This window comes from Mobula hypostoma, chromosome X1 (assembly GCF_963921235.1).
Source record: "Mobula hypostoma chromosome X1, sMobHyp1.1, whole genome shotgun sequence".
In the NCBI taxonomy this organism is placed as follows: Eukaryota; Metazoa; Chordata; class Chondrichthyes; order Myliobatiformes; family Myliobatidae; genus Mobula; species Mobula hypostoma.
Genome location: NC_086128.1, coordinates 27,481,129 through 27,499,877, shown reverse-complemented (window position 1 = coordinate 27,499,877; position 18,749 = coordinate 27,481,129). Strand labels below are relative to the sequence as shown.

General features: G+C 41.6%; 1 protein-coding gene across 2 annotated transcripts in view; it reads right to left on the bottom strand.

The window, feature by feature from the left end:
- Positions 1-18,749, bottom strand: part of LOC134340410 (signal transducer and activator of transcription 5B-like) — a 156,956-nt gene that overhangs the window by 124,691 nt on the left and 13,516 nt on the right. Inside the window, exon 2 of one of the 2 annotated variants that reach the window (XM_063037613.1) lies at positions 14,903-14,973. The exons of the other annotated variant lie outside the window; for it this stretch is intronic. The gene's annotated coding sequence lies outside the window, so the exon portion shown is untranslated. The remainder of the gene's footprint in view (positions 1-14,902; positions 14,974-18,749) is intronic. 2 annotated transcript variants of the gene reach the window in all.

Here is an 18,749-nt window from a genome sequence, read left to right as displayed (position 1 = left end):
GTCAAATATATAACTACAAGAAACACACAACACAGCATGCAACTAATCTACTGGAACAAGAGGCAGTGGTGGGGGGTGGGGGGTAAACAGAAAGCAGGCCCGGGCTGGTTTATATGCATGTTTGTCACACTGCAGAAACAAACAATCAAAATTTCGATCACCATGGCAGTCCATGGTGGAACTCTTGTTGTTCTTAACATTATTTCCAAGCAGACTGTACTTCTCTTACCTATCTATCTCATCATGAGATCTCAATAACCTCAGGAAAAAAGGTGCTATTAAGAATGTGGCATGGTGGTGTAAACCAAAGACCTGGAACAAGAGTTCAGATATCACTGTGACACTTGGAGAACTGTATTTAATTTTAAAATGTTCCTATTTGGTAAAAAGGTGACCATGAGGCTGTTAGATTGTCATTAAAAATCCAATTAGTTCAGCAATATTCATTAGGAAGTCTAGTGCCAGGCTCCTGCCCCAATGTTAACTCTAAATTGACCAAGGAAGCCACTCAGCTGTATAAAGCTGTTTCCAAGTTTGTGATTAACTCACACAAAATGCTGGAAGAACTCATCAAGTCAGGCAGCAAGCTTGGAGAAGGAATCAGATGCACGTCAAATCTGGCAGGGTTTTCAGGCCATTAATTCCTACAAAGCAAAACCTAACATCATAAGTGGCTGTCATGGTTCACTACCAGTTGAGCTCAATGTCTTTTATGCTCGTTTTGAAAGGGAAAATAAAACTACAGCTATGAGGATCCCTGCAACACCTGGTGACCCTGTAACTTCCATCTCAGAGGCTGACGTCAGACTGTCTTTCAGGAGGGTGAACCCTCGCAAGGTGACAGATCCCGATGGAGTACCCGCTAGGGCTCTGAAAACCTGTGCTAAACAACAGGCAGGTGTTGTTCAAAGACAATTTCAATCTCCATTACTATAGTGGAAAGTTCCCACCTGCTTCAAAAGGATAACAATCACATCAGTGCCCGAGAAGAGCAGGGTGAGCTGCCTTAATGACTATCGTCCAGTAGTACTCACATCTAAAGTGATTAAGTGCTTTGAGAGGTTGGTCATGGCTAGAACTAATTCTTGTCTCAGCAAGGACCTGAACCTGCTGCAATTTGCCTCTTGACCCAATAGGTATACAGTGGCTTTTCATGTGGCCTTGGATTACCTGAACAATATAAATATCTATGTCAGGATGCTGTTTATTGACTACAGTGCAGTGTTTAACACAATCATTGCTACAGTCCTGATAGAAAAACTCCAAAACCTGGGTTTCTGTACCGCCCTCTGCAATTGGATCCTTGACTTCCAAACCGGAAGGCCACAATCTGTGTGGATCAGAAATAACAATAACAACTAACAATCAACACTGGTGCACCTCAGGGATGTGTGTGCTTACCCCACTGCTCTAATCTCTCTACACCCACAACTGTGAGGCTAGACACAGCCCAAATACCATTTACAAATTTGCCGATGACACAACTATTGTTGGCAGAATTTCAGATGGTGACGAGGGGACGTACAGAAGTGAGATCGATCAGCTGGTTGAGTGGTGTCACAACAACAACCTTGCACTCAACATCAGTAAGACCAAGGAATTGATTGTGGATTTCAGAAAGGCCAAGATGAGGGAACACACACCAGTCCTCACAGAGGGATCAGGAGTGGAAAGGGTGAACAGTTTCAAGTTCCTGGGTGTCAAGATTTCTGAGGACCTGACCTGGGCCCAATATATTGATGCAGCTACAAAGTGCATATATTTCATTTGGAGTTTGAGGAGATTTGGTATGTCACCAAAGACACTCGCAAATTTCTACAGATATACAGTGGAGTACGTTCTAACTGGCTACATCACCGTCGGGTATGGGGGGCGGGGGTGGCTACCGCACAGGATCGAGGTAAGCTGCGGAGAGTTGTAAACAGTCAGCTCCATCATGGTCAATAGTATCTGTAGTATCTAGGGCATCTTCAAGGAGCGATGCCTCAAAAAGGCAGCATCCATTATTAAGGACCCCCACCACTCAGATCATGACCTGTTCTCATTGTTACCATCAAGAAGGAGGTACAGAAGCCTGAAGGCACACAGCTTTCAGGAACAGCTTTCTCCCGCCTCTGCATTTTGATTCCTGAATGGACACTGAACCCATGAACAGTACCTCACTTTTTTTTATTTCTATTTTTGTACTACTTATTTAAAGTTAATATATATATATATTTACTGTAATTCATGTTTTGTCTCTATTATTATGTATTGCATTGTATTGCTCCTGCAAAGACAACAAATTTTACAACATATACTGGTGATATTAAACCTGATTCTGATTTATGGAGAGGAATAAAGAGTCGATGTTTCAGGTTGAGATATTCATGCAAGTTTGTGAACCAGTCAAGCCACCTTGGCCAATAAATGCTGACTTTGCTAGAGATGTCCGCTTTCCAAAATATATAACTATTTTGAAAATATCCCAAATGTATCTCAAAGTCATAAAGTCTACAATGCAAACTTAACATTACAACAAAATTTAACAATAGAATAACGCCTGTAAAGCAAATACAGAAAATAATCATTGCTACTAAATTAGGATTTAACTTTAAAATCTTAGATGGCAGGAAGGAATGTTGTATTTCTAAGATTGAAACAAAAAAAGTTCAAACTGAAGACAATTCAATTTTTCCACTTCTACTGCCCTTTCTCCCCACTTTCAGAACAATGATGGGATTCCTTTTGTTGCCTTGCCTCCAGATCATGCTTTGAAAACCTAAAGCACTGATGGCACTGCCAGTTTCTTCCCCTTTCAGAAGGATACTACAGGTTACTCTTCTATCTCCACTACTATTCACTGCCTTTCCCATTCAACCACAGGAGATGCAGCATTTACTCTTTTATCTCCTCCCTTACTACCAAACAAGCATCCAAACAGTCTGTCAAGGTATAATCACAGTAGGTCTGTAGTTCCTCCTGCAGGGTATAGTGCTTATAATGTAGTCTTCTTTACAATGAGCAAGCTAAATGCAAATTGAACAATTTTACAGGGACCTCAGTTTACCTTACAAATGTAACACTGAGCTTCAAGTCACCTGTCACTTTAATTCTCTGTTGCACTTCCCCTCCGGCCTCTTGGATTATGACCTCCTCTGCTGTTTCCTTCTGTTAATTTCAAATAATGGGGGACAGTCTCTCAGTTTACCAGATTGAGCACTATAAAGAGGGCTTGCCTTCTCATGGTGATTGGTACAGTCTACGGGTAGCAGAACCATCTAGTAAGCAATTAAACACCACTTGCTCCCATGCTAAAATGTTACTGGCTATTTTCAACAAATGGAGCATGCATACATTCCATCACACACAAAATGCTGGAGGAACTCAGTAACTCAGGCAGCATCTATGGAGGGGAATGAATAGTCAACATTTCTGGCCGAGACACTTCATCAGGACTTCATCTCGGCCTGAAATGTTGACTGTTTATTGCCCTCCATAGATGCTGTTTGACTTGCTGAATTCCTCTGGCATTTTGTGTGTGCTGCTCATGATTTCCAAAATTTGCAGAATCTCTTGTGTGGATGTATGCATTCTGGTCCACTACACTTCAAAGCATCAGACCCTTCATCAGGAAATTGATGAAGGACTAAAAGAGGAAAAACACATTGCATTATGGGGTCTATCCTCAGCTTAAGCACTGAAGGATGAGGGCAAGGCATTGGTTTGAGAGCACCACTGAATCACTAGAAATACTTGTAAAGACCAACTGCAGAAGTATTGAGGCCATGATCACCCAGCGTCAGCTGCAGTGGCTGGGGCACATGATAATGATGCCCCCATGTCGGCTACCCCGCAGAGTGTTATACGGCCAGCTACATCATGGACGACGCTCAGCTGGAGGGCCGAAGAAGCGCTATAAGGATCAGATGAAGAATGTTTTAAGAAAGTGCAAGATCAGACCCGAGGACCTGGAGGATATTGCTGCTGACCGTACCACTTGGCGACAGCTGTGTAGGGACGGGGTTTGTATTCTGGAGATGGAAAGAACAACCAGAAGACAGCAGAAGAGAGCCAGGAGAAATGCAACCATGGTTGCCACCACTACCACATATACATGTTCCACCTGCAATAGAGCTTGTGGGTCCAGGGTAGGACTGTATAGTCATCAAAGATCTCACTGTTACGGGAGTGGACATTGTCATTGGATTTCGATGGACAACCGAAGATCACTAGAAGTAGCAGGCCAGGAGAGAAAAGAGTCCTTTGGTAGTTTGTCAGGTAGTGACACCGTAGGGTGGCAATGCCCTGGTGAATCAGATGTAAAACACTTGAGGAAAGCATTCAGGGCATGCACAGCGGAATACTAGGCACATTGTTTAGTCTCAAACAAGAGAAAAATCTGCAGATGCTAGAAATCCGAGCAACACACACAAAATGCTGGAGGAACTCTTCAGGCCAGGCAGCATCTAGGAAATGAGCATAGTCGATGCTTTGGGCCAAGACCCTTCGGCAGGACAGGAGAAAAAATGCTGAGAAGTAGATTTAAAAGGTGAGGGGAGGGGAGGGAGAAACACAAGTTGATGGGTGAAACTGGGAGGGGTGGGGTGAAATAAAGACCTGGGAAGTTGATTGATGAAAGAGACAAAAGGCCATGAAAGAAAGGCATTGGGAGAGAGAGAGGCATTGGGCAGGCAAGGAGATGAGGTGAGAAAGGGAAAAGGGGATAGGGGATGGGAAATGGGGAAGTGGGGGAGAGGAATGACCAGAAGTTTAGGAAATTGATGTTCATGCCATCAGGTTGGAGGCTACTCAAACGAAATATAAGGTGTTGTTCCTCAAACCTAAGTGTGGCCTCATCACAACAGTGAAGGAGGCCATGGATAGACATATGGGAATGGGAAGTGGAATTAAAGTGGGTGGCCACTGGGAGATCCCATTTGTTCTAGCGGATGGAGCTTAGATGCTCGGCGAAGCGGTCTCCCAATGTACGTCGTGTCTCACCGATATACAGGAGGCCACACACGGGGAGCACCGAACACAGTATATGACCCCAACAGACTCACAGGTGAAGTGTTGCCTCACCTGGAAGGACTGTTTAGGGCCCTGAATGGTAGTGAGGGAGGTGGTGTAGGGGCAGGTGTAGCACTTGTTCTGCTTGCAAGGGTAAGTGTCAGGAGGTAGATTAGTGGGGAAGGACGAATGGACAAGGGAGTCACTTAGAGATCGAGCCCTGCAGAAAGCAGAAAGTCGGGGGCGGGGGGAGGGGAGGGAAAGGAAAGATGTGCTTGGTAGTGGATCCTGTTGGAGGTGGCAGAGGTTTCGGAGAATTATGTGCTGGACGCGGAGGCTGGTGGGGTGGTAGGTGAGGACAGGAGGAACCCTATCCCTGGTAGGGTGGCGGGAGGATGGGGTAAGAGTAGACGTGTGTGAAATGGAAGATATGTGGTTGAGGGCAACGTTGACAGTGGAGGAAGGGAAACCCCTTTCTTTGAAGGAGGAGGACATCTCATCAGTTCTGAAATGAAAAGCCTCATCCTCAGGTTCACAGGAAGGTATGAGTGAAAAGTTACTTTCCTCTCATAGGTATACAAACCTTGACTATTGAGTTACGTCTCTGGTCAGAGTCAAAGAGGTGGGTGACCATTTCTTCCCTACCATACCCATCCTGAGGGCAGTGTACATTTGAGGTGATATCTCATCTGCAGAGGAAGATTCTGACTGAGAGAACACCTCTAACCGCCAACCAAGTGAGGTTGCTCATTGGTCAGATTCGGCAGAGGCATTCTGCCAGATGGTTTAGACTGTTTGCTCAGGGAACAAACCCACAGAACCCATACAATCACAGCAGATGTCAGAAAAGGAACAGGGACTAATCTCCCCCCAGTGACACCACTCAGACTGGCACACCATGGGGAGATCCATCCTCAGTGCCTGAGCCCACAAACAGTGAGGCATTTCACCAAGGCTGTGGGCATTTGGCTCAGGCAGATGAACAATGGACCCCAAACTTGAATAACTATGGAGGTAAAGCTGGCAAATCTAAACGTACGCAGCACGAAGAGCACTGTGCAATGTGTTAATGCCTTGCAATACCTTGCCAAGGTCAATGCTGATATGACTGTGTTTACAGGAGTGTGAGCTGCCACATGCTGCAACTATCAGAGGTGGTCCCAAGAATTGTCTACATTGTTCGGGTAAAGAAATGATAGTTGCACATCCGTCCTGGGGATTCAGCTGCGGGCAGGTAACTTCTGTGAAAGTGAAGTCAAAGAGATGGTGATGGTGGTGGGGAGATGGGGTGGGTGGGCAGATTCTTTTTAGCTGGTGTACCGTACTGCAACAATCAGCTCTGGTTAATTAATGTGTATGCCTCACACATGCTGAGCAAACGGGTAGCTCCCACTGCTGCTGACAATATTCCTATGAGTTCTTTGGGCTGGAAACGTCAACTGTATCATTGATGTAGCTGTGGTGACAGGAGACTGGACAGCAGCTCCAGCCTCCTGATGGAAATGATTAAAGATCCAGTGTCACGTAATGCCACTGCAGCTGCTACAGTCACAATATACTTGGAGCACAAAGGGTAGACTTACGATTCTGGATAGACTTTCTCTTTACATCGAAGGTGGTCATGGTCAGATTTACCAACTTATAAAATCATGAGGAACATCTTTCCAAGGGTAGGGGAGCCTAAAGCTTCAGGGCATAGGTTTAAGGAGACAGGGGAAACATTTAAAAGGAATCTGAGAGGCATTTTAGCCCCAACACAGATGGTGGTGGGCGTATGGAAAGAGCTGAAAGAGGAAGTGGTAGAGGCGGGTACAATTATAATGTTTAACAGACATTTGAACAGGTTCATGGATAGGAAATGTTTACAGAGATATAGGCCAAATGCAAGCAAAAAGGACTATGTCAGTTGAAATGGCCAAGTTGGTAACACCATGATTCTATTGATCCAAGCATGATCAATGGTTCATAAGTTGTCACTGTGGCTACACTCTCAACACTGTTCAACCACCACTGCCTTCTCCTTTAAGGTTGGGCAGTTGATAGTCAGCGTTAGAAAGGCCTTCACAGTGAGAGATCTACAAAAATACTTTTGATGAGCACTAAAGTACTCTTTCAATTTGGCTGCCACCTCCCTTGCAAATTTGACTTTGGAAAAAGTCTATTAAAATGGTTAGCTGCAAGGCTCTTTAAGTAACCAATCTGCTAGTTTCCAGTGACTTGACTTTGAAAATCAATATGCCCCAATTTCCCACCATTAACATCACCTTTACCACATAAACTTCATCCTCCATGATGTTATCCACTCAGTTAGCATGTCTGCATGTCCTTGAAGCCACTTTGTATTTCAATCACACATCAAACTTCTTCATAGTTTTATGTCTTCAGCAAATTAGATGGATATTGATCGGCAGCATTGGAGATCCAGCACTAATTCCTTACAATACACCTGTTATCACAGCCTGTCAACCTGAAAAGGAATCATTTATTCCTACTCTTCATTCCTATCACTTAACCAGCTCTCAATCCACTCTCCTACATCACCCCCACCTTCATGCCACCTAACCTTGTTAATCTCATTTGTGAGACCTTATCAAAAGCCTGCTGAAAGTTCAAACACACCACATCCAGTGGTCTCTTTCATCCACTACTAGATCCATCATTAAGGGGTATTAATAGATTCATCAAGCGTTACATTCAATTATTGATTTACTGAGATACTGCGTGGAATAGGCCCTTCCGGCCCTTTGAGTTGCACTGCCCAGCAAGCCGATTTAACCCTAGCCTAGTTACAGGACAATTTACAATGACCAATTAACCTATTAATCGGTACGTCTTTGGACTGTGGGAGGAAACCGGAGCACCCGGGGGTAAACACACATGGTCACAGAGATGTACAAACTCCTCACAGACTGCGTCGGGAATTGAAACTGGGTCGCTGGTACTGTAAAGCCTTATGCTAACCACTACTGTGCCGCCTTACATCCCTTTCATACACCCACTTTCCCTACTACTGATATCAGGCAAAACAGGTTATCAGTTCCCTGTTCCTTTCTCTCCCTTATTTTATTTAGAGATACTGCATGGTAACAAGCCTTTCCAGCCCAACGTAAAGTTGCTTTGCAATGTCCTGTTGCTGTGAATATTGCCAGACAAGTGCAGCCTTTCACTGTTTCGGTTAAGGAAACACCGTCCCTTCTCAAAGATAGCTGAAGGTCAAAGTCCTGTTACTAAGGAGAGCGCTCATATTAATTGAGTTATCACAGATCACATTTAATGTTACTACTGCTGGCTAAGCCAATAAAAGATATTAAAAGTTAATGATAAATCTTTGTAACTGGTATCTGAAAAGACACTAGCTATAATATTTGATTTGTAAATGAATGAGCCCAACAACTAAAGGTCAATCATTTTCTTCATTGTTATTGGCAGCTGGGCTGCAGCAACAGAGGCAAAAAAAAAGTACCAAGTAAAATTAACTGAAAGGGTGAAATGAAGTTTGTATCTGAGAGAACTAATCCTTGGTTGCCAGCTGGCAAAGGAGACAAGTTGTTGCTTGAGATGAATATAAATAGGGTTGCCCTATTTGACATTTTAGGACATCAAATGCAATATGTAACAATGCTTCTCGTTTCTCAGGAAGAGTCAATCATCTGTCCATTGGTGAATCTAATGTACCTTTTGTGAGCCCCAAGATCCAGAATATTTGGTTTTGTGTCACGGTGGACTAGAAAGACTTCTGACTAAAACCAAAGTGGTGGTCTTTATTTACTTAAAAAGAAGCTGAGGTGGAAATGGTGACAGCCACCTATGAATCAATGGGCCGAGTGAACCTAGGCCTCTTGTGTTGTAGAAGGAAATAAAGGCCACCACTTTTGTTCTGGATAGAAGTCTTTCTGATCCACCATGTAGTCCAGCAACTTGTCTCCCATTCCTTTTGATTCTTTTGCCTTCTGCTGCTACTTACAGGGCAATTTACAGCAGCCAATTAACTAACCAGCACTACTTTGGAATATACGTAGAAATCCACACAGTAATGGGGCAAATGCACAAAAGCCACACCAGAAGAGAGCATCAGAAGTCATGAGTGAACTTGAAATCTGGTGAGCAAGTTGCTCCTCATAAAAAAATTCACCATTACTGACATATTTGGTATGGGTTACTTATACTGGATTAAAGGGATCTCAAAGCATTAAAAGATTACATTACCACGCAAAAGAGTTGTTGCACAAATTGCTGACTGAATTCCCAAGAAAGACTATTAAGATTTAGGCACTTTTTTGAAAGCAGAGTAAGTTATAGTTCTTGAATAAGGCTATGCGTGCACATCTTTATTAACTCAATCCCGATCTCATCAGGAACTCTATTAAAGCTCCAAAAACTTTCCGGGCCAACATGACGCAGAACCAGACATTCTGGACCTTAGGGCTTACAAGAGTATAGTACAGAAAATTCACTGCTGGGCAGATGATTGACTTCTCCTGGCCGACAAGATGCATATTATGGCGAGCATGCCATCGTAGAGCAAATATAACGTGGAGGTAAGTTACTGTGAGGCAGTTGATCTTGAATAGGGTGTTCCAATGCCCTGCCTGAAATGATGGAGTCAAGGGCTTTAATGTGGTTTAATATAGTGAGTGGTTGGTGCTGCTCCCTGCATTTCACTTGGAGTTGTCTTGTGAAGATCATGTCCATTGTGCCTATTGCCACTGAGAGGAGGTGGTCGAGGAAAACCCTGGGGATAATTTTCCCTTTGACTGACAATAGGAAGATGCCTCTGTATTTACCACAGTCACACTTGTGTTTTCTTTTTCAGGATAACCATGAATATGGCATCTCTGAGTTCCCTGGTATATCCTTATCTTCCCTGATGTGGGCCACAAAATTGTGGATTTGAGAGACTGAACAATTTCACCTTCATTTTAGAATTTCGGTAGGGATCATATCTACTCCTGAGGCTCTATCGCTTCAGTGGTTTAGTTGTCAATTCTGACCATCTTGGCATGGAATAATGTTAATGAGGCCCAATTTAAAATAAAACAGACCTCTCTCCCCCTGCCCCATTTGTAGTAGGCAACCAAAAACTCTATTTTAATCACCCTACCCCATTGCCACCAGACAGGCAGATATGGCCTCAAATCTTTGATATACAAAAGGCCTATTACATTATCCAATCTCCTGTAAAACATTAGCTCCAACACACAGACAGAAGCACAAACACAAGTTAGAAAATCTGGGATCTGATCCACAAACACAGCTATTATCAAATTACAGTAAACCTTTTCAACTTTTACTAGCAACAAGGCTTAAAAATCCACACACACACACACACACACACTAACCCATTCTAATTTTCTTCCACAATAAACAGTGGCGTTTTTTGCTTAACGCCAAGTCATCATGGTTCTTTGATACCAGAAGCAGTCACTCTTACTTCACCCCATTCCAGGGTCCTCATTCATCCTCATTGGCAAGACCTGGGTTGATACAGAAAATCGAAGCCCAAAGGCCAATCTGAAGTCTGGAAATCAAGGCCCGATGGCCAAAGCCTGGGTCTGCAAGTCCACAGGGGAAGTCAAAGGACCAATGTCAGTGAGTCCAAGTCCACTGGAGGTTGGAGACGGTCTATGAGTGTGCATGTACGTGTAGGTGTACATCCATCCACATAGGTAAGATGGAGGTAAGGAGCTTGTTTTGTTGTTGTGGTTGCTTGTGTCGTTTGCTGAACATGGTGGACATGTTATATTGGCGCCAGAACGGTGTCAACACTTGCAGACTGCCCCCAGCACATCCTTGGGTGTGTTCGTTGTTAACATAAACATTGCAATTCACTATATGTTTCCATGTACAAACAAATCTGAATCTGACTCTGTAGCTAAAATCACAGAGCACAGGAACGGACTTTTCAGCCTATCATGTCCACGCCAACCTTCAAGCACCTGTAATCCCATTTACCAAAAAAAGACGGAATTGATGGCTTTGTTGCATAGTCTGCAGACAATATGAAGATAAATGGAGAGGCAAGTAGTTTTGAGGAAGTAGAGATAATACAGAAGAACTTAAACAGATTAGGAGAATGGGCAAGGAAATGGCAAGAGGAATGCAGTGTTGGGAGTGTCTGGTCATGCACTTTGGTAGAAGAAATGAAAGGATTGACTATTTTCTGGATGGAGAGAAAATACAAAAAAAACTGAGATGCAAAGGGACTTGGGACTCCTTGTGCAGGATTCCCTACAGGTTAACTTACAGGTTGAGTCAGTGGTGAGGAGGCAAATATGTTGTTAGCATTCATTTCCAGAGGACTAGAATAGGAGAGCAAGGATGTAATGCTGAGGCTTTGTAAAGCACTGGTGAGGCCTTGCTTGGAATATTGTGAGCAGTTTTGGGTCCCTTATCTAAGAAAGGAATTGCTGACATTGGAGAGGGTTCAAAGGAGGTTCATGAAAATGATTCCAGAATTGAAAGGCTTATTGTATAAGGAGCGTTTGATGGCTCTGGGCCTTTACTCACTGGAATTCTGAAAATTGAGGGGTGACCTCATCGAAATTTATCAAATGGTGAAAGGCCTTGATAGAGTGGAGGTGGAGAGGATGTTTCCTATGGTGGGAGAGTCTAAGACCAGAGGACACAGCCTCAGAATAGAGGGGTGTCCTTTTAGACTGGAGATGAGGAGAAATTTCTTTAGCCAGAGAGTGGTATATTTAAGGCAAAGGTTAATATATTCTTAATTAGTCAGGCATGAGAGTTAAAGGGAGAAGGCAGGAGATTGAGTCTGAGAGGGAAAATGGATCAGCCATGATAAAATGGCAGAGCATATTTGATGGGCCAAATGGCCTCATTCTGCTCCTATATCTTATGGTCTTACCAGCACTTGTCCTGAACCGGACAGTAAATTTTTTTTAAAAATCTGAGTTTACAACTACTAAAGTAAACATACTGCATCATACAGTAAAACATTTTCAGCAGAACTGGCATTTCAGTATTCTCATGCAAATCACACTTCATCATGAAGAAATCTCAGAGAGGGAAAAAAAAAGGGAATTCAAACTACTTTGTAGCATGTTTAGAACATTTTTTCTTCGGCAAACAGTTTAAATATTGCAAACTTCAACATAAAATACAGAATTAGCAAATTAAAAAAAGCATCAATCATTGATACATGTTGCTACATGCAAGAATTTTGAAGCCAAGTGAAACCATAATTAAAACAAGTACTGTACAATGGATTCCAGTTAATCAGGACACATTGGGACCAGTACACTTTGGCCCAATTCAGCATCTGTCCCAATTAGCTAATTTCATGGAAATAGTTAAAAAGGTATAAAAAAAACAAACTACTGTTGAACTGAGTGACAAATTATAAATTTAAATGAAATACATAACAAATTATAACACTACCAAAACTACGACAGGACTATAAAACTGTATATTAGTTCCTAACAGTTATCACTGGAGGTATTCATCCAGTGTACACCGCTGTGGTCTTTTGATTGATTGTAAATAAACAAAAGCAGCGAAGTCACAGTGCAGATAATAGTCTGTCTTCATACAATGCTTTTGGTGATTGCAACTTCCAAAACTTCATTGTCATTGTAATATTCAGGATGATTGTTGATACCTTCAAATCCTTTGCAGTTCCTAACTTGTTGAAGTAGTGAAATAATTTCATTTTCACTTCCAGCTATTTCTGGCATCTCCAAGCTTGAAAGCTTGAAACCTCAGTGAGCAAAATGGTTCTGAATTGTCTTACCACTTATTTCTCAGCAACTAAAAATCACTGCTTTTTGAGCACATACACACGCAACTGACACTATTTTAAAATTGCTTGCTATAAGTACATTGTAGTGTCTAACAGCCACACATGCACACGACTGAAGCTAGTTAGAAACTGCTCGGCAATCAGTTTACTGTCCCAATTAAGTGGCATAGTGTCCCAAATGAACAATGGGAACCCCGGCAATTTTCTCACTTTGTTTTTGTTCTTTAAGTGTTGTCCCAAATAAGCAGATGCCACAATTAACCAATGAGCCAATTAACTGGAATCCACTGTATTTGAAAAAAGTTATTAAAAAAACAAATGACAGGGAAAATGATCAACTCTACCATAGGATACAGTGTGTTGCCACACTTTTTATGGTGTTACAACAATATTGTTTCTTGGCACCAATCCAACTTCTAACAACGTCAACAAATTGGAAGTACATAAATCAAAACTGTAAAAGGATGGGATTAACAAACTAGAAACCAAATTTTAACAGTACTGACAGTGAAAATATGAACTAAGATTAAAATCAAACTGCCACATGAACCCTTGATCAGGAGATGTCTGCAGTTGATCCCCATGGTAACCTTGGCCTTGCCCTATTGCAAATATCCCTTTACTCTTTATTCTCTTTGCCAGTTCTGGTCAATGGACTTTGGCCTGAAATGCCATGTCTATTGTGTTTTTTATAGATGCTGCCTGACGTCCTGCGTGTTTCTGACATTTTCTGTTTTTTGTTAAAATTTGATTTCCAGCACCTGCAAATGTTTTGATTTTCATGGTCATCAACTTGACCATGCCATCTTCATGTGGTGTCGCCTCTCTCATTGTGTCAATCACAAAGAGGCCTACCAGGGATCTCCATCCACAATCCTACTTCCTTGTATATCCTTCCAAAAAAAGCTCTCCTGCATTTGTGGTTTAATTTATTTGTTTCACTCACTGCTGTCATCTTCAACCTCCCACCATTGCCCCATTAGTCAATTAATTTTTCCTGACTTCCACCCTATGACAGACTTTCTCTTCCTTTTCTCTACATTTTAAACTCTGTCCATTTTTAGCTTTTCCCAGTTCAGTTGAAATGTCATTGACCTAAAGCATTAACTCAGTTTCTCGTCATCAATCCTGCCTGCATTTCTGAGTATTTTCAGCATTTTCCATTTTGTTCTCTTCCTGTTATAAACTGACAATAACCATACTCCCTTCACACACATCATCCAATCTTTCTAAAAAGCACCAGAGATGATTCCATTCTTGAAAACCATCGTTTCATTTTCAGCCTCACTTTCTTCTCCAAAGTCCTTTAACAAAACTGCAGCTTCTAACTTCCAAAAATCAAATGCAACTTGTGTGAATTCCTTTGATCAGGTCTCTCTCTCTGCTAAAGCACAGAAAAGCATGGAAACGACTCTGTTTAATGTAATTAATGAAATTTTAATCCATTCCCCTTTGTCCTTCCCAACCTGTCTACAGTCTTTAATACTGTTGAGCACACATCTATTTCCAAAACACTTGGCCATCGTCCTGCTGGATAAGGCTGCACTCATCCAGACAGTCTTGGTGATGGTGCAGATTCCCCAATTGAAATATATATTTCTTCATCAAGCACAGGGAAGTTGCAACACTATGCTTGTTTCAGATGATTTCCTGGGATGAGAATAATGGTCAAAGAGCAGTTTCTGATGGTCCAGATTACAGAGTTTGTGATGGTCCAGTGGGGAGTCAGATCTGAATACGCTTTGACTATTTCAGTCTTCCAATGACTACTGAATGAAACATGAACCTACGTGTTGAAAACAGTAGTCAGCAGCAGATACTCGTTCTACTCTAGAAATGTGTCCTTGCTATATTGGTAAAGTTTTCCATACAAATATCAATAGTGTAAATGTCTTAATCAAGCACTAGATCGCCAAGTTTTGTATACAAAGGAAGCAAAGTCCGTTTGAAACCCCAATAATTATTTCTGAATGAATACAACAAGCAATTACTATTCTGAAGTAGAAACTAGTGCTCTTTCTTTAACTTGCTCTGTAATGGAGTTGAAAGGAACAGGAACATTGCTCCCAGATGAACAATGAATTTGTAAATCACTGCCACATCTCATTTTGATTGACTTTCTCTACCACCCACTACCCCTCAGACAGCACTTACCGTAAATTAGCTGTTCCGCATTCTACTCAAGATCAGCAAGTTCCCTCTGGCACTGTGGGCAGTGTCCACATCTGACAGGAAATAAACAAATGAGGCTGGTGGGACCGATTTCACATGATCCTGTCCCTGTCATTAGGCATATGCAACATCCAATGAATGACAAACACGCCCAATTTGAGTACAATCTGATTTTAGTGGTTTTAATCTCTGAAGCCTTAGATGAAATTCATCCTAAACTTCTCTCCCTTCATGGCTATAAAGGTTCTACATAACTGTATGATGCAGTATAAATGGAGCTCAATTTACGAATCCACACAACAAAGTTGTCTATCTTCTAGTATTGTCTATTTCCATTACAGCATTACAGCTATTACTTAACAAGTACAATTGTTAATAATACCAATACTTAGTACTTGATTTTGTGCATCTCTGTGTGCTAGTACAATATTTCTGTGAAACAATACAGGACAGTGTGTTTACTCTGGTTCAAATTAATTACCTCTTTTTGAAAATTGTAACTTTCTAAGAAGTCTGATTTCATCCAAGACTAAAAACTTTACACCCAGGCCATGCAACACACACACAAAATGCTGGAGGAACTCAGCAGGCCAGGCAGCACCTATAGAAAAAAATATAGTCGATGTTTCGGGCAGAGACCCTTCAGCAGGACCCTTATACCCAGGCCATGCTCTTTTCTCACTGCTGCCGTCAGGTAGGAGGTACCAGAGCCTCAGGACTTGCACCACCAGGTTCAAGAACAGTTACTATCCCTCGACCATCAGGGTCTTGAACAAAAGGGGATAACTACACTAATTTAAGGACTCTGTTATATTGTTATTTCATGCTTGTTATTTATTGCTATTTATTTATATTTGCATTTGCACAGTTTGTTGTTCATTGATCCTGTTTACAGTTACTGTTCTATAGATTTGCTAAGTATGCCTGCAGAAAAAGAATCTCATGTGGTGACATGTATGTACTCTGATAATAAATTTTACTTTGAACTTTGTACAGCAGATTAAATACAATATTGCAGATGCTGAAAGCCTTAAATAAAAACAGAAAGAGCTGGAAATACTGTGCAGGTCAAGCAACACTTGTAGAGAGAGAAAAAGACTTAATGACTGATCATTAGGACAATTCTTTTATTTCATTGTTTGCTGGAGTGGGGAATACAGGCTCCTCCTTCACTTTTCTTGCAATTCTAGACACAGAAAATGGCAGTCTTGTTTCACAGTCAACCATGGGCACTGCTAACAATTTATTACCTATCCTAAACGTCCTTGAGAAGATGATGTGGGCTGGCTTCTGGAACTGCTGCAGTCCTACTTGTGAAGATGTTCCCACAGCAGTATTGGTGAGGGAGTTCCAGGATTTAGACCCAATGATGATGAAGGATTTCTCATACATTTCAAAACAGGAACAGTGTGTGACTCAAAGGAGAACCCAGATGGGGTAATGTTCTCGGTGACGGTAATGCCACTAAATGTCCAGGATAGGTGGTTAGACTCTCTCTTGTTGGAATTAGTCACTGTCTGGCACTTAAATGGTATGAATCTTCTTACAATATACCTGAATGGTGTCCAAGTCTTACTACATGCAAGCACGAGCAGATAGAATTGAAAGTAGTGTAGTCATCAGTGAATATCTCCACTTCTGACTTTAGAATGAAAATAATGTCATCAATGAACTATTTAAAGATTGTTGAGCCTAGGACACTGCCTGCAAAGCTCCTGCAGTGATACCCCAGGGCTGGAGTGATTGACTCTGACCCTAACACCCCATCCATTTTCCTTTGTGTAAGGTATGAATCCAATGGTGGAATATTTTCCCCTTCATGCCCACTGGCCATTTTTAATCAAGTCACCCTCACCTCACCTCTAGAACTCAGCTCTTTGGTCCATATCTACACGATGACTGTAATTAAATCTGGTTCTGGCGATGCCCAAACTGAGCATCGGTGAGTAGGCTCTGCTTAATAGCACTGTGGATAAGGCTTCGATCATTTAATAACGATATTTATCAGGACCAGATTCAGCATGCTTTTGGTAAACGGGACAAAGCTACTCTATTTTCCATATTGTTGGGTTGCAACTATACTGGAACTGTTTGGCTAGAGGCACAACTAGTTCTGGAGCATAGGTCTGTCCAAGCCAGGAAGTAGTCTGGTCCAATACCCTGTGCTGTACCCAGACCTCTCAGCTATATTCATGGAAACCTAAGGTTTGCCCACTCAGCATTTCTGGCTAAACATTATTGCAATTGTTTCAATCTTGTTTTGGCACTTGCATGCTGAACCCCAACATTTTTCTCTCTATGCTTGACTAATCTCCTAATTTAGACACCAGTCCCTAATGTTTGAAAGGAGGATTTTTTCAAGACCAACTGGCGTGGGATTAACTTTGCCTTGACCAAGCCTAATGCAGATAGTCCAGTGGTTTTATCCAGTTTTTGTTAGAATGTGTTGCATTGATACAATTGAATTTTAGACAACAATTAAAAATCAACCACTTGGTGCAGATCTGGAGACACTAACGTCAGATCGGGCAAAGATAGCAGATTTCCTTATAGGATATTGGTGATAACCATTACCGATAATAGTTTTCCTTATTCCAGGATTTATTTCACCACTTGAACTTAAATTCTCCCACTGAAATTGTGGGATTTGAACTTGTCTCTGTATTGTTAGTCCAGTAAATGAACTGCGCCGACATTCTCGCCTTTGCTGTCACTCTGAATTCTCTTCCTTGATTCTAAATCTCCGAATACCATCCTACACAATCTACTTCCCTCCTCACCATATTGCAAGAAAGAGTTGCACTTTAAACTTATTTGTACCTATAAACCCAGGAATCTCTTTATTTTTCAGTTTTCCATAATCTATTCAGCATTTACAACCCAAATGATCATCAAATAACTTGTTTCCCCTCTTATTTTCAAACCTTGGGGGCTCGTGTAACACAATCATTAGTCCTTTAACTACATGACCTGAGAGCACTATAGTTGCAGGGAAATCTTTCTGCTTCTAATGTAGACTCTAAGGAAGCTCACCTATTCAAAAATATTTGCTTCAGGTGACTAAAGGTGGTTCATCTACTACCTTTGTACAATCACACAGAATACAAGGGGAGTCAGACTGCTTACAATAATTATTCTGTCCTAAACATGAATAATATGGTTTTAACCCAGGCTGTCCACCTTTATGTTAATCCTTTTTTAGAAAAACAGGCAAAATATTAGTAATGATGGAATTGTTTCTTCATAAAAGAAGAAACAAGGGACACATCCGTTGGTAACAACAGGATCACATTCAAGGCCCACGTTCTACAATCCCATTAACAGATGCCCATATAAGTAAATTTTAATTTAAAAAATGTATCAAAGTTAGATAGTATCCCACTTACTGTATATGATTTTGTGTATTTTACAAAGTACTAAATCTTGGAAATGCAACATTAAAACAAGGGTCAGTTTCTGTTTGTGGTCAGTGTTAATCATAGGCCTTTTCTTGTTTGATGTGCTACGTCACAAGCTGGGAAATTCCAGTTATTTGTTGATTTGTCACTAAGCAATTTAAATACAAGACTAGTCAAAATGTCAACTGGAGTGAAATCACACATTTTCCCCAGTTCACTGGCAAAAAAAAGGCAATAGTTACGTCTGAATGAGGGAAGCACTTTAATATCCTCCCCACCATTATCATCACGTTGTAGAGAGACAGGAACCGACGAGAAAGACCATCCATCAGCTCTCACTTTCCTACATAAAGCGGATCATAAATCCCTTTGGTTCTCGGGGAATGTTTCCTTTCACTAGCTTTAACAATACCCTGTTATACCCCAAAGGT